Source organism: Ambystoma mexicanum (genome assembly GCF_040938575.1).
Source record: "Ambystoma mexicanum isolate Mex_15411 chromosome 12 unlocalized genomic scaffold, UKY_AmexF1_1 Mex_chr12_unloc.2, whole genome shotgun sequence".
NCBI lineage: Eukaryota > Metazoa > Chordata > Amphibia > Caudata > Ambystomatidae > Ambystoma > Ambystoma mexicanum.
The window spans coordinates 13,002,179-13,016,261 of record NW_027182323.1 but is presented as its reverse complement, the minus strand read 5'-3'; the positions used below and the strand labels follow the sequence as shown (position 1 = coordinate 13,016,261).

At 48.1% G+C, this 14,083-nt stretch overlaps 4 non-coding genes across 4 annotated transcripts; 2 read left to right on the top strand and 2 right to left on the bottom strand.

The window, feature by feature from the left end:
- Window positions 1–1,612: 1,612 nt before the first annotated feature.
- TRNAY-GUA (transfer RNA tyrosine (anticodon GUA)) lies at window positions 1,613–1,699 on the bottom strand. The gene is given in 2 exon segments: window positions 1,613–1,648; window positions 1,663–1,699. It is a non-coding gene; the product is annotated as a tRNA-Tyr (tRNA).
- Window positions 1,700–2,228: 529 nt separating this feature from the next.
- TRNAF-GAA (transfer RNA phenylalanine (anticodon GAA)) lies at window positions 2,229–2,301 on the top strand. Its single transcript has one exon. It is a non-coding gene; the product is annotated as a tRNA-Phe (tRNA).
- A 9,926-nt stretch (window positions 2,302–12,227) lies between these two features.
- On the bottom strand, window positions 12,228–12,314 carry TRNAY-GUA (transfer RNA tyrosine (anticodon GUA)). Its single transcript is given in 2 exon segments — window positions 12,228–12,263; window positions 12,278–12,314. It is a non-coding gene; the product is annotated as a tRNA-Tyr (tRNA).
- A 529-nt stretch (window positions 12,315–12,843) lies between these two features.
- On the top strand, window positions 12,844–12,916 carry TRNAF-GAA (transfer RNA phenylalanine (anticodon GAA)). Its single transcript has one exon. It is a non-coding gene; the product is annotated as a tRNA-Phe (tRNA).
- Window positions 12,917–14,083: the final 1,167 nt, after the last annotated feature.

Here is a 14,083-nt window from a genome sequence, read left to right as displayed (position 1 = left end):
CTTCTTGTTGCGCCACCGAGACATGATTGAGAAGTGACCAATCTTTTTGCATACTGAGCACTCCTTGTCTCTTGCTGGGCACTCTCTATCGAAGTCTAGATGCTTCGTGCTGGTGCACCTGTGGCATTTCAACGGTTCTTTCTTCCCCCATTTTCCTTCTCTCGCATCGAGGACCGGCCTCTCCTTCTTTGGGCGGATTGCCACTGATTGAACTTCGGTAGGGCCGTGGCCGCTTGCAAATTCTTTCCTTCTGCCTACCATCTCCTCAACTGCTCTCGCTATTTCAATAGCTTTTTCCAGCTGCAATTCCTTCTCTAAAATGAACTTATCTTGTACTTTTCTGCTGTTGGTGTGGACCACCAGCATGTCGCAGATGAGAGTCTCAGCGTTGTTACCAAAACTGCAGAGCACCGCCAGTTCGCGCAGTTTGGTGACATAATCATCAACGGGTTCGGACGCCTCCTGTTTGCGGCTGTAGAACCGAATCCTGTGCAGGACGGTATTCTCCTTGCTGGCGAACCTTTTAACAATCCTTCGCACAGCCTCCTTGAATTCATCATCATTATCACCAGCTACCGGCTCCGGGGTGAGACTCTCAAACACCCTCTGTCCTTCAACGCCCAGGGCATTTAGTAACATCGCTCTGTGTCTCGCCGCCGAGTAGCCCGCACCGCCCATGGCCTCTACATACGTTGTGAATAAGGGTTGCCATTGTGTCCACGGAATGGCAAGCCTACCTGGAGTTTGCAGGAAGGGCGGTGGTGGTGTCGCTCCTTGCATGGCTCCATGCGGGTTTTAGTGATGATCCTCGTCGCCAATTATGTTGTGTAATTCTCACAATAAATGATAGGAGGCGGTGTGGTTACAAGTTGTGTGCTTTTATTCTTCTGTGCCACTCAAGTAAATCTGCAACATATATGATATGAGTCAATGATGGGCAACAGGCCCTGGAGCTGCGATGCAACTCGTGTACATGCTGAGAGTCTCTCTTGCGGCTTGGAGGCCTCTTCTTGGGAGGAGCGCCCGGGAGCACGTCCTGCTCCGTGGCTTTCTCCCGCTCGAATGCCTCGCTGAGCGTGCGGGGCCCGCACTTCCGGCCGCGCACGAGATCTCGCGAGACCGGTAGGTCTCGCATATCTCTACACAATTGTAAATAAAGTTTGGCTTAACTGCTGCCCAAGCAGCAAAGAAAGAGGAAGGGAAGAGAAAGGAAGCCAGGTTTATGGACGCAGTTAGAGAGGATTGGATACAATAGTCACATGGAAACAACATTCGACCTATCATAAACGGACGACAAACAGCTGTTTTAATGGGAAATGTCGTTTTTGTGATGGTTTCTTTTTAATATTCTTTGCTTTAATGCTGCTCGAGAAAAGAGAAGAGTAAGCATAATTCGGGCCTCCAGTCTTGACACAGAATCCGAGCACAGGCAACCTTGTCCTGCTAAAAAGGAAGACAACTCACCTTTCAACCAGCACAAACGATCACAATCTGGTTTCCAAAAGTCATAAAAATGTTGAGAACTGGTCGTTCAATGTGACCAAATACAGCGCAGTATAAGTGTGCGGTTTCCATTGATATTACGTGGCAGAAGTGTTTTATTAGCAAAATGTCCTTCGAGCCGGATTTGAACCAGCGACCTAAGGATATCTGATTACCTCACTACAGTCCTCCGCTCTACCAACTGAGCTATCGAAGGATACATGTAAGAGCGCTTGCAAATGGCATGCTGAATGACCAGCACACAACGTGAAAGATATCATTGTTTATACGTGTGATTTCAATATTGATCCTGCTCCCTATAGTTGCACTTCAATGCCTTAAATTCATTATCAGGCTGTATACCGCGTGATTTTTTGACACCAAGAGTACCGTGCGGGTTTGGTTTGAAAGTACTTAAAGATCAACTTAGAACACAGCCAAGGGCCCATCACACATCTACAAGAAACAGCACGATGGAGAGAGGCTCCGTGCACGTGATAGTTGCACCTGGAGCCGAAAATGCGATTTTTCTTTCGAAATGATTTGGCGAGCAGCTCTATTGATCTCCTTCCTGACATCCCACCCGTTTTGTTCCATTGTACTTGCTGGTTACAGAATAAACAAAGAAATGGAAAATCCGATGCTATAACTGGGGCAATATTACAACAACAAAAAAGGAAGGAAATGAGGTCTAGGATTGCAGATGTCTGTTTCTTTGCAAGACGACCGAAGAGCATAATCAATCAGCCGAAATAGCTCAGTTGGGAGAGCGTTAGACTGAAGATCTAAAGGTCCCTGGTTCGATCCCGGGTATAGGCAGGGGATATTTTTTAAAGGTTTTTCATGCTGCTCCATTTGATAATCAGAATCTTTTCACACTTAAAGTTATCATTGAATGGCAGACGATGCAGTGGAAATAAATCGCTAATTCTTATTTTTCTACTATATCTCCCCAAATGTAATTTCCATGTTAAAACTTGTTGCTCATTTCAACATGTTCTGTCTGTGCCATGAAATGGAAAAGAGACTTATAGGGGTCATAATATTTCAATGTGACTCAGGGCACATATGGCCATAATTCACAACTCACAGTACTGGGCATTATTTAGTTTAATGCTTTTGCAAAGATTTCCAGTTGCATAGGTGTTTTTTTTTTTAAAGGGCTGCGGTTGAAGGAATAGGTGAAGTGGTGACAACTTTTGAATTTGCGCGGGTGGGGTAGGGTAGGTGGGTGAACCATTTGGTGCAACTTTTGACCCAGATGATGTCCTGGGAAATTATATTCTACAGAATGCCATCACACAACATGACATCATAAGCAGTGACATCCAATTACCTGTGAGCGACACACAGTCCTTGTTAATGATGTCCAGTTTCCCACCAAAACAAAAAGTGATGGATTTAAGGTTTTGCAGAAGTCATAATCACTGGCACGTGCCATTCTTCTGTGTAACCTTCCCTATAATTATGTTGGCCAAGAATATCTTCACCAGCATATACAAAACACCAGTGCAGAGTAGAATCCTGTCACTGTGATGCACTGTACACGGAGCACCCGTAAATTAACTCTTGCCAAATAAAGCACGCAGCAGGTGTTTTCTTTCAACACACACCACTCGTGTCTATTGTTTTTGTCCGGCTAAGGTGATGGTGGTTCGGGAAGGGGGTAAGGGCGGGGGCGTCAAATGTTTCAAGATCGGGGGGTGGGGGGTGCAGCTATGCCCCATGAAGCAGTATAAGTGTTCCAATTTTCTAATTTATCTTGCGGAGGGCAAGTGTGTGTTGATGCGGCTAAGCCGGGTACCGCACCAATCACACAGGACTGGATAGGGAGACAAGGGGTGCAAAAAAGGATGGAGCGGAGATGGACCCACCACGGTGCCGGGCTTTGTCTGTATATCTGGTAGAGAGTCGCAGGGCTGAACGTCGGAGGCGGTCTGCGGATCAGAGGCAGGATCTAGGCAGTGGCAGAAGATCAGAGGGGCGTTTCGTTCCCCCAGGCAAGGTTTTATACATCCCGGTCCTATCCAGTCCCCAGACAGTGATCGAGCACGGGTGCAACCGAAAACTACCCTCCCTCTCTCTCATAACTATATTGTTTCTGTATCAATTTTCTCTCTATTTTACTGTCGTACTGAGCACTACTTTGTTCGTTTTTTCAGAGCCCCGAGGCGGAGTTGTGAGGTGTATACATAAAAAAAGTGCAGGTTGAGACCACAAGGGTCCACTGCAACCAGGAGTTAGAGCACGGCACCCAGGGGTACAAGTCCTTAGTAATGGCCACAGGGCAATCCAATGATTGAGGAGGGTTGTGGGGGGGGTTTGGGAACTGCAACAAGAGACAGCGTCTGCCATGGGGCTAAGCTGCCAGCTAACAGGTAAGTATGTACATTGAAATGAGGAGGGTCAAATAAAGAAAAGGGGAAAGAGGGAAAGGATAGGAATGGAGGGAGTTACGAGATTTCAGCAAGGGAAGTGGTCGGTCACTGGTTTCAGCTGGGAGCTTTGCCCCCATGAAAGGAGTGTTCAAGCTGCCAACCTTAGTGCCATTTGCCCGGGTGCCTGGATGAGGAGGCCAAGAATGTCTTCACCGGCATATCCAGGATGCCAGTGCAGAGCAGAATCGTACTAAGTTAACTCTTGCCAAATAAAGCACCGCTAGGGAAGATTTTCCTTAGGTGCAATTTTCCCTCTGTTTATGGACCGCTCCAAACTTTTTGCTTTTGTTTGGCTAACCTAACCAGACTTTTTTCTGTGGAGCGCAGCCTTCAGCTGCACTCCTCTGGGCTTTTGTTCATCTGTTATGGGGATACTGACACGTCCTTCATACTGTCAGTACTGACAAACTATATTTCCCTTAGTCTTTGATTATGTTGTCATTTCTTGATAACTTTTGATCTATGTGCCAAGTACCTTACAGTACCGCACATAGGGGTCCTTTTGTTTTATGGCCCTAGACACACTCTAAGGATTTTCTGGTGACTGTACAGGTGTGCCTAGGACAAACTGGTGGCAGCAGTTTACTTTTATAGTATTTGTAATTCTTTTTAGTTAACCATACTGCGTTTACTGCGTTTGGCTCAAGACTGTGGCCACTGCCGAAATGGCTGTGGCACAAAGTCTTTTGTTCTGTCCTTTGTCCATTTTGTCCCTTTGTCTTCCCCCAGCTCGATCAGACAAGGGCTTTGGGCATGCAGCCACCCGTGAAAACCACAACTTTCGCGGGCTCCTGCATGTCACGTGTGCTAATGCCCAGGAAGAGGATTGGGACTCTCTGGTCCCAATCTACACTACTGGTGCCAGTATGTCTGGTATGCCTGAATGACTGGAACCAATGTGGACCGCGATTGGTTCATGCCTGACGTTCATGCAAGAGAGCATATCTTTTGTTGGCTATCCTAGATTTGAGCATGAAACGAATTTCGGATGAGAGAGGGGGCTCTGTATCCATTCCAGGTCTATCAACTGAAGTTCTCTCCAAACTACATAAGGACCAAGTATCCTGAATTGCCAAAGGAGACCTTTGGAACCACCAGAGAAGTGCTGGAAGGTTTGGCACCCTGAGCCTGCTGTTGTTCCGTCAGACCCCTGCTCTTGTATCCACCACAGAAGGCCTGCAAGTGCGCTTCGACCCTTTGGAGTAGGGGGAACAACTACTCTCAGCACCTCCTGATTACCCTCAAAAAGAGCCTCATCAGAAGTGTTCCTGGGCCATCCAGCAAACTGACAAGCTTGAACCTGGGGTATCGCATAGGAGCACTGCTGTTCCGAGTTGAAACTCGAGACTTGGGGAATCGCTAGCTTGTGGTCCTGGGCCCTCTCCCGCCAAATGTTGTCCTAGCTCCTCTGGGTCGCAATTTAAAAGAGTGTGTCATGCCGTGAGCATTTGCAGTACCTGCATTGCCCGGATGTGGTGACGGTTATTGTATTAGCCTTGCCTGCCTGCCCCCTTGTGCCCTGTGATGTGCTGCACTGGAACTGTCCTCTTTTCTTCATCGTGAGCTGAGAAAAGGCTACTGTCCCGCCACAGACGATCGTCCTGTCCCGCAGCTGCTGAGAGCCAGAGCAACGTGCAACTGCAGGGGTTGAACCTACAAGCTACCTAGCCTACACTGGCAAAGTTTGGCCCAGACTGTGTCGAGGGTGGGAGAGTACTTGCATCACTTACCCTCTACCCGCTATTCTCCAGTTCCCCCAGGAGGGTTTTGACAAGGGCATAGCGATCTCCACACTTTGCTCCCAATGGGCAACCATTAAAATCCTCTTGGGGGACTCTGATGGCCACCTGGATGGGGAGGTGTTGGTGGGGAAGTTTCTTCGGGGTGTCTCTGCTTCCCATCCTTGTACCTATAAGGGCCTTCCCCCAGGGATCGTCCTCCAGACTTAAAGTTCCTTCAGGGGCATCCCTTTGAGCGCCTGTCGGAAACTGATATCAAGCACCTTACTCTGAAGACTGCTTTCCTGATTGCCATCACGTCTGCCCATAGGCTTGGGGAGGTTGGGGCTCTGTTGTGTCAACCCTCTTTCTTGAGAGTTCTGCCGGACTCTGTGGTTTTGCGGTGTGATCCCAAGTTTCTGCCTAAAGTTGTGTCTCAGTTTCACACTTCTCAGGATCTGGTTCTCCCTGCGGTTTTTCAGAAACCCCAGGCGCCGAACGAGGTGGCTTGGCATGCCATTAAGGTGCGGCGGGCAGTTCTGGAATATTTGGCTCGGACTGCCCCTTTCCGGCAGTCTGATAGTCTCTTGGTTACTTGTGGCCCCGTGGAGCGGGGCGTAAGGCCTCTGTGGTTTTCATTAGCCGGTGGATCCGTACTGTTGTCTCCATGTCCTATTTGGTTTCTGGCCTGCCTGTACCTGACCACGTTCAGGGTCGATCTACCAGGGGGTTAGGCTGCTTCCTGGCCAGATGCTGTTATCTCTACAGAAGATTTGGGCGTTTCTCTACAGGGGTTTGGCTGAAACCTGGGCGGATCAGAGCACCTTTGTCAACCACTATCAGTTGAACGTCTCTCACTCTAGGGATGGTTCCTTCAGGGTTGGTGTTTTGTCTGTTGGGATGTGATTATTGGAGTCAATAAAGGTGTTTTTTTTGTTGCTGCACTTCTGTCTCTGTGTCTCATTGGGACCTCTCCCTGTTGCTCCTATGGTATGCCTCATGAAGTAAGTACTGGGTCGAGGAAGAGTGGACGTGGAGGTAATGCTCTGATTACTTACCAGCAATCTTCATTACTCCTAATCCTACTCTTCCTCGTCACAGTACTGACGACCCGCCTCTCCCTCCCTACGGGGGTTCCCATGCTGCGGCTTGAATACGTTAAACAGGAAGCTGAGGGTCAAGGGGAGAAGTTAGACAAAAGAAAAGAAATAGAAGAAAGTCCTGTATCGGAGGCAGGGGCCTCATGAAGTAAATGCTGTGACGAGGAAGGGTACCACTAAGAGTAATGAAGATTACCTGTAAGTTATTAGAGCAATTTGTTGTATAATTCTCACAATAAATGATAGGAGGCGGTGTGGTTGTAAGTTGTGTGCTTTTATTCTTCTGTGCCACTCAAGTAAATCTGCAACATATATGATATGAGTCAATGATCGGCAACAGGCCCTGGAGCTGCGACACAACTCGTGTACATGCTGAGAGTCTCTCTTGCGGCTTGGAGGCCTCTTCTTGGGAGGAGCGCCCCGGAGCGCGTCCTGCTCCGTGGCTTTCTCCCGCTCGAATGCCTCGCTGAGCGCGCGGGGCCCGCACTTCCGGCCGCGCATGAGATCTCGCGAGACCAGCAGGTCTTGCGATATCTCTACACACCTCCCCCTGATAATGCAAAGGCAGTTCATTGCAATACATAGTCATTGTATCTCACCGGTCTTCTGTGTTCCCTTCGCGGACGATCGCCTCTCTCACTGCACACGTCCTGCTGGTCATTTTCTCGCTCGAGAGTTGGGGCATCCACTTGAATCTCATTTCCTTCAACTTCTCTTCTGTCTGTCTCCGGCTCTCGTTCTTCCCCCCTCTCATTGTCCATTACTCCTTCAGCTTCAGACCTTTCATAAGTCTTTTCTCTCTCTTGCCTCTTTTCAAACGTGGCTACTCTTTCCATGTTCCATGTGTGCCCATCTTCGGTGCGGACATCGTTGGCTCCTCGGTGAATCACCTTCACAGGTCCGCTGAACCGTGAGCCCGTGATCTGATCCTTGGTCGGTAACCGTATTTTGATCCAATCTCCTTCTTTTACTTCTGACTCTTGTTTGGTCCTTCTTCTTCTGTCGCTCCACCTTTTCATGCATGCCTTGTTGTTCTCTATTCTCCACACCACTTCCGACATGTTTACTTCTTCGTCTTCTCTTACTTTGGCCAACCATGGCGGTACTAGCGTGGATGCTGCTCTCCTCCCTCTCAGCATGCGAAAAGGAGAAATTTGGGTGATCCCGTTGGGGGTCAGTCTGTGAGCTGCGATGGCCTCTTTTGTTGTTTTGAGGGGATCCAATCCTGAAGCGGTTGCTAATTGGATGGCTCCCTTAATTAACCTATTGTCCCTCTCGACGAGCCCATTTGCTTGGGGATGGTAGAGTGCTGCTTTCTTCTGGTGTATGTTGTGCTTCCTCAGAAACAGTTCCATGTCTCTGGATATAAGTTGTACTCCGTTGTCTGTTACTAACTCGTTGGGGAGCCCTTCGCTCTGAAAAATGGCCGTCAGGACCTCTATTACGGTTTCGGTCGTGATGTTAGGAACAAACTCGGCCTCGACCATTTCGATAAATAGTCCACTAGTACTATGCCGTACCGATGCTCAGGCGCCATCGTCTCCAAAGGTCCTATGAAGTCTAGACCCACTTTTGACCACACCGCTTCCGGGGTTTATGTGGGAATCATGGGCGCCTGTCCGATTTTCAGGCGCTTGTCACTGTTGAGACACTCATGGCATCTCTCAATCATGGTGCGGATCTCCAGGTCCATGGACGGCCACCAGTAGGCTTCTCTCACTCTGCAACGTGTCATGGTGTTCCCCAGATGGCCCGCAGGGGCCCTGCACAGAATGATTTTTCTCATGCCTGCGGGTGGGATTATCTGGTCGGTTTTCATAATTATGCCGTCGGCTTCTGAGATCTCATCTGCCACTTTCCAATAAGGTCTCATACCTTCTGGCACTGCCCTTTCGTCTGGCCATTCGTTTTTGATCCATTCTCTGATTCTCACCATGGTAGGATCCTTTCCGTCTTCTTCCATCCAGTGTTTTTCGCTGAGTTCCAGGTAGTCGGGCGCCTTGAGATCTGTAATGGATGCTACAATGCATTCTTCTTGTAAGAAAGTGGTGGCATTGTCCTTGCCCTCTGGCAATCTTGACATGCAGTCTGCCTGCAAATTCTTCCATCCGGAGATGTGTTGCACCTCGAAGGTGTATTCCTGCAGTTTTGCTGCTATGCGTGCTAATCGGGGTGTTGACACTTTGGTGCCACCTGAGCTGAGCATGTGGATGAGGGGCTTATGGTCGGTAACCAACTTGAACTTCGTGCCCCACACATATGTCCTGAAATGTTCCACAGCCCATGTACACGCTAACATCTCCTTCTCTATGGTGGAGTAGTTTTGTTCAGCTGACGATAGGGCTTTCGAGGCAAACGCTACCACATGTTCCGTGTCGCCCTTCTTCTGAGTGAGGACCGCCCCTAGTCCATATGCACTGGCGTCTGTAGTCATGACTGTACTCCACTCTGGGTTGAACGGTTGCAAGCATGGCGCTTCAACTATGTGTTGTTTTATGCTTTCCACCGCTTTCTTCTGATCTTCCTGCCACGTGTACTCCGACCCTTTTTTGAGGAGCTCTCGGAGCGGTGCTGAGGTTTCCGAGAATTTGGGGATGAATTTTGCATAGTACTCCACCATCCCGAGGAATGACCTCACTTCGTCTTTGTTGGTGGGTTCTGGAGCTTTAATTAAGGCCTGCAGTAAGTTTTGCTTGGGACTTATACCTTTCTCTGATATTTTGTACCACAAATACACAACTTCTTTTGCTTTGAACACACATTTTTTGTACCTTAATCTCACACCCGCTTCTTGCAGTTTGGTGAGGACTGTTCTCAATGTGACGTCGTGCATCTGTTCGTCCTTTGCGTAGATAAGGATGTCATCCTGGAAATAAGCCACGTTCCTGACGTTCCGCAGTAGAGCATCCATCATGCGTTGAAACGCTGAGGCTGCAGATGATAAACCAAATGGCATTTTGGTGAACTGGTACGTGCCAAACAGGGTGATGAAAGCGGTGAGTGGCTTGGACTCCTTGTGCAGTTGAATTTGATGGTAGGCGTTCCTCATGTCCAGTTTCGAGAATACTTTGGCTTCCTTCATCATGAGGATTAACTCATTTATGCTCGGCAGCGGGTAGCTGTCTGCAATAACTTCCAGGTTTAGGCTGCGGAGGTCAATGCATACTCTTAGCTCTTGTGAGTTCTGTTTCTTTATGAGTACCACTGGGCTCAGCCACTCAGAAGCTTCAATTTCTTCGATGACGCCATCTTTCTTCATTCTGTCCAGTTGGCTTCTGAGTGTGTCTCTTGCCGTTGTCGGTACTGGCCTTAATCTGTGCTTGACCGGAACTGCGTTGGTTTTGAGTAATATTTTGTGGACGAAGCCCTTGATGTGACCAGATTCTTCCAAAAATAGTTTGGGGTAATCACTTTTCACTACTGGTGCGCTCCTCCAACTGACTGACAGTACCTGATCCTCTGTGCTGGGGTCCAGCTTGATTTTCAGTTTCGCCTGGTCGTCCCACCCTAATACCGCTGGGCCTTCTTGACTAAAGTAAACTTTGGTGGTGGTCTCTCTTCCTTTGAACTCTACTTTCCCTTTGATGTAGCCCAACAAGTCTACAGACGCACCACCAAAAACTGTAGGCTTGTGCCGTGTGCTGAGTACTTGGACCGTCTCTGTACCCATCATCTCTTTGTACGTGCGTAGGGGTATTATGGTGAGATCAGAACCCGAATCAGCCATGACCCTTGTTTCCAGTCCATTTATTTTGATTGCACAGTGGGGCTTTTCCCTTCTGGCCCGTGAGCTGTTCACCATGATGACTGTCGGTCTCCCTTCATCTTCCGAGGACGAATCCCTCTCTGTGTTGTGTTCAGCGTTAACACTCGTGATCTTCTTGTTGCGCCACCGAGACATGATTGAGAAGTGACCAATCTTTTTGCATACTGAGCACTCCTTGTCTCTTGCTGGGCACTCTCTATCGAAGTCTAGATGCTTCTTGCTGGTGCACCTGTGGCATTTCAACGGTTCTTTCTTCCCCCATTTTCCTTCTCTCGCATCGAGGACCGGCCTCTCCTTCTTTGGGCGGATTGCCACTGATTGAACTTCGGTAGGGCCGTGGCCGCTTGCAAATTCTTTCCTTCTGCCTACCATCTCCTCAACTGCTCTCGCTATTTCAATAGCTTTTTCCAGCTGCAATTCCTTCTCTAAAATGAACTTATCTTGTACTTTTCTGCTGTTGGTGTGGACCACCAGCATGTCGCAGATGAGAGTCTCAGCGTTGTTACCAAAACTGCAGAGCACCGCCAGTTCGCGCAGTTTGGTGACATAATCATCAACGGGTTCGGACGCCTCCTGTTTGCGGCTGTAGAACCGAATCCTGTGCAGGACGGTATTCTCCTTGCTGGCGAACCTTTTAACAATCCTTCGCACAGCCTCCTTGAATTCATCATCATTATCACCAGCTACCGGCTCCGGGGTGAGACTCTCAAACACCCTCTGTCCTTCAACGCCCAGGGCATTTAGTAACATCGCTCTGTGTCTCGCCGCCGAGTAGCCCGCACCGCCCATGGCCTCTACATACGTTGTGAATAAGGGTTGCCATTGTGTCCACGGAATGGCAAGCCTACCTGGAGTTTGCAGGAAGGGCGGTGGTGGTGTCGCTCCTTGCATGGCTCCATGCGGGTTTTAGTGATGATCCTCGTCGCCAATTATGTTGTGTAATTCTCACAATAAATGATAGGAGGCGGTGTGGTTACAAGTTGTGTGCTTTTATTCTTCTGTGCCACTCAAGTAAATCTGCAACATATATGATATGAGTCAATGATGGGCAACAGGCCCTGGAGCTGCGATGCAACTCGTGTACATGCTGAGAGTCTCTCTTGCGGCTTGGAGGCCTCTTCTTGGGAGGAGCGCCCGGGAGCAAGTCCTGCTCCGTGGCTTTCTCCCGCTCGAATGCCTCGCTGAGCGTGCGGGGCCCGCACTTCCGGCCGCGCACGAGATCTCGCGAGACCGGTAGGTCTCGCATATCTCTACACAATTGTAAATAAAGTTTGACTTAACTGCTGCCCAAGCAGCAAAGAAAGAGGAAGGGAAGAGAAAGGAAGCCAGGTTTATGGACGCAGTTAGAGAGGATTTGATACAATAGTCACATGGAAACAACATTCGACCTATCATAAACGGACGACAAACAGCTGTTTTAATGGGAAATGTCGTTTTTGTGATGGTTTCTTTTTAATATTCTTTGCTTTAATGCTGCTCGAGAAAAGAGAAGAGTAAGCATAATTCGGGCCTCCAGTCTTGACACAGAATCCGAGCACAGGCAACCTTGTCCTGCTAAAAAGGAAGACAACTCACCTTTCAACCAGCACAAACGATCACAATCTGGTTTCCAAAAGTCATAAAAATGTTGAGAACTGGTCGTTCAATGTGACCAAATACAGCGCAGTATAAGTGTGCGGTTTCCATTGATATTACGTGGCAGAAGTGTTTTATTAGCAAAATGTCCTTCGAGCCGGATTTGAACCAGCGACCTAAGGATATCTGATTACCTCACTACAGTCCTCCGCTCTACCAACTGAGCTATCGAAGGATACATATACGAGCGCTTGCAAATGGCATGCTGAATGACCAGCACACAACGTGAAAGATATCATTGTTTATACGTGTGATTTCAATATTGATCCTGCTCCCTATAGTTGCACTTCAATGCCTTAAATTCATTATCAGGCTGTATACCGCGTGATTTTTTGACACCAAGAGTACCGTGCGGGTTTGGTTCGAAAGTACTTAAAGATCAACTTAGAACACAGCCAAGGGCCCATCACACATCTACAAGAAACAGCACGATGGAGAGAGGCTCCGTGCACGTGATAGTTGCACCTGGAGCCGAAAATGCGATTTTTCTTTCGAAATGATTTGGCGAGCAGCTCTATTGATCTCCTTCCTGACATCCCACCCGTTTTGTTCCATTGTACTTGCTGGTTACAGAATAAACAAAGAAATGGAAAATCCGATGCTATAACTGGGGCAATATTACAACAACAAAAAAGGAAGGAAATGAGGTCTAGGATTGCAGATGTCTGTTTCTTTGCAAGACGACCGAAGAGCATAATCAATCAGCCGAAATAGCTCAGTTGGGAGAGCGTTAGACTGAAGATCTAAAGGTCCCTGGTTCGTTCCCGGGTATAGGCAGGGGATATTTTTTAAAGGTTTTTCATGCTGCTCCATTTGATAATCAGAATCTTTTCACACTTAAAGTTATCATTGAATGGCAGACGATGCAGTGGAAATAAATCGCTAATTCTTATTTTTCTACTATATCTCCCCAAATGTAATTTCCATGTTAAAACTTGTTGCTCATTTCAACATGTTCTGTCTGTGCCATGAAATGGAAAAGAGACTTATAGGGGTCATAATATTTCAATGTGACTCAGGGCACATATGGCCATAATTCACAACTCACAGTACTGGGCATTATTTAGTTTAATGCTTTTGCAAAGATTTCCAGTTGCATAGGTGTTTTTTTTTTTAAAGGGCTGCGGTTGAAGGAATAGGTGAAGTGGTGACAACTTTTGAATTTGCGCGGGTGGGGTAGGGTAGGTGGGTGAACCATTTGGTGCAACTTTTGACCCAGATGATGTCCTGGGAAATTATATTCTACAGAATGCCATCACACAACATGACATCATAAGCAGTGACATCCAATTACCTGTGAGCGACACACAGTCCTTGTTAATGATGTCCAGTTTCCCACCAAAACAAAAAGTGATGGATTTAAGGTTTTGCAGAAGTCATAATCACTGGCACGTGCCATTCTTCTGTGTAACCTTCCCTATAATTATGTTGGCCAAGAATATCTTCACCAGCATATACAAAACACCAGTGCAGAGTAGAATCCTGTTACTGTGATGCACTGTACACGGAGCACCCGTAAATTAACTCTTGCCAAATAAAGCACGCAGCAGGTGTTTTCTTTCAACACACACCACTCGTGTCTATTGTTTTTGTCCGGCTAAGGTGATGGTGGTTCGGGAAGGGGGTAAGGGCGGGGGCGTCAAATGTTTCAAGATCGGGGGGTGGGGGGTGCAGCTATGCCCCATGAAGCAGTATAAGTGTTCCAATTTTCTAATTTATCTTGCGGAGGGCAAGTGTGTGTTGATGCGGCTAAGCCGGGTACCGCACCAATCACACAGGACTGGATAGGGAGACAAGGGGTGCAAAAAAGGATGGAGCGGAGATGGACCCACCACGGTGCCGGGCTTTGTCTGTATATCTGGTAGAGAGTCGCAGGGCTGAACGTCGGAGGCGGTCTGCGGATCAGAGGCAGGATCTAGGCAGTGGCAGAAGATCAGAGGGGCG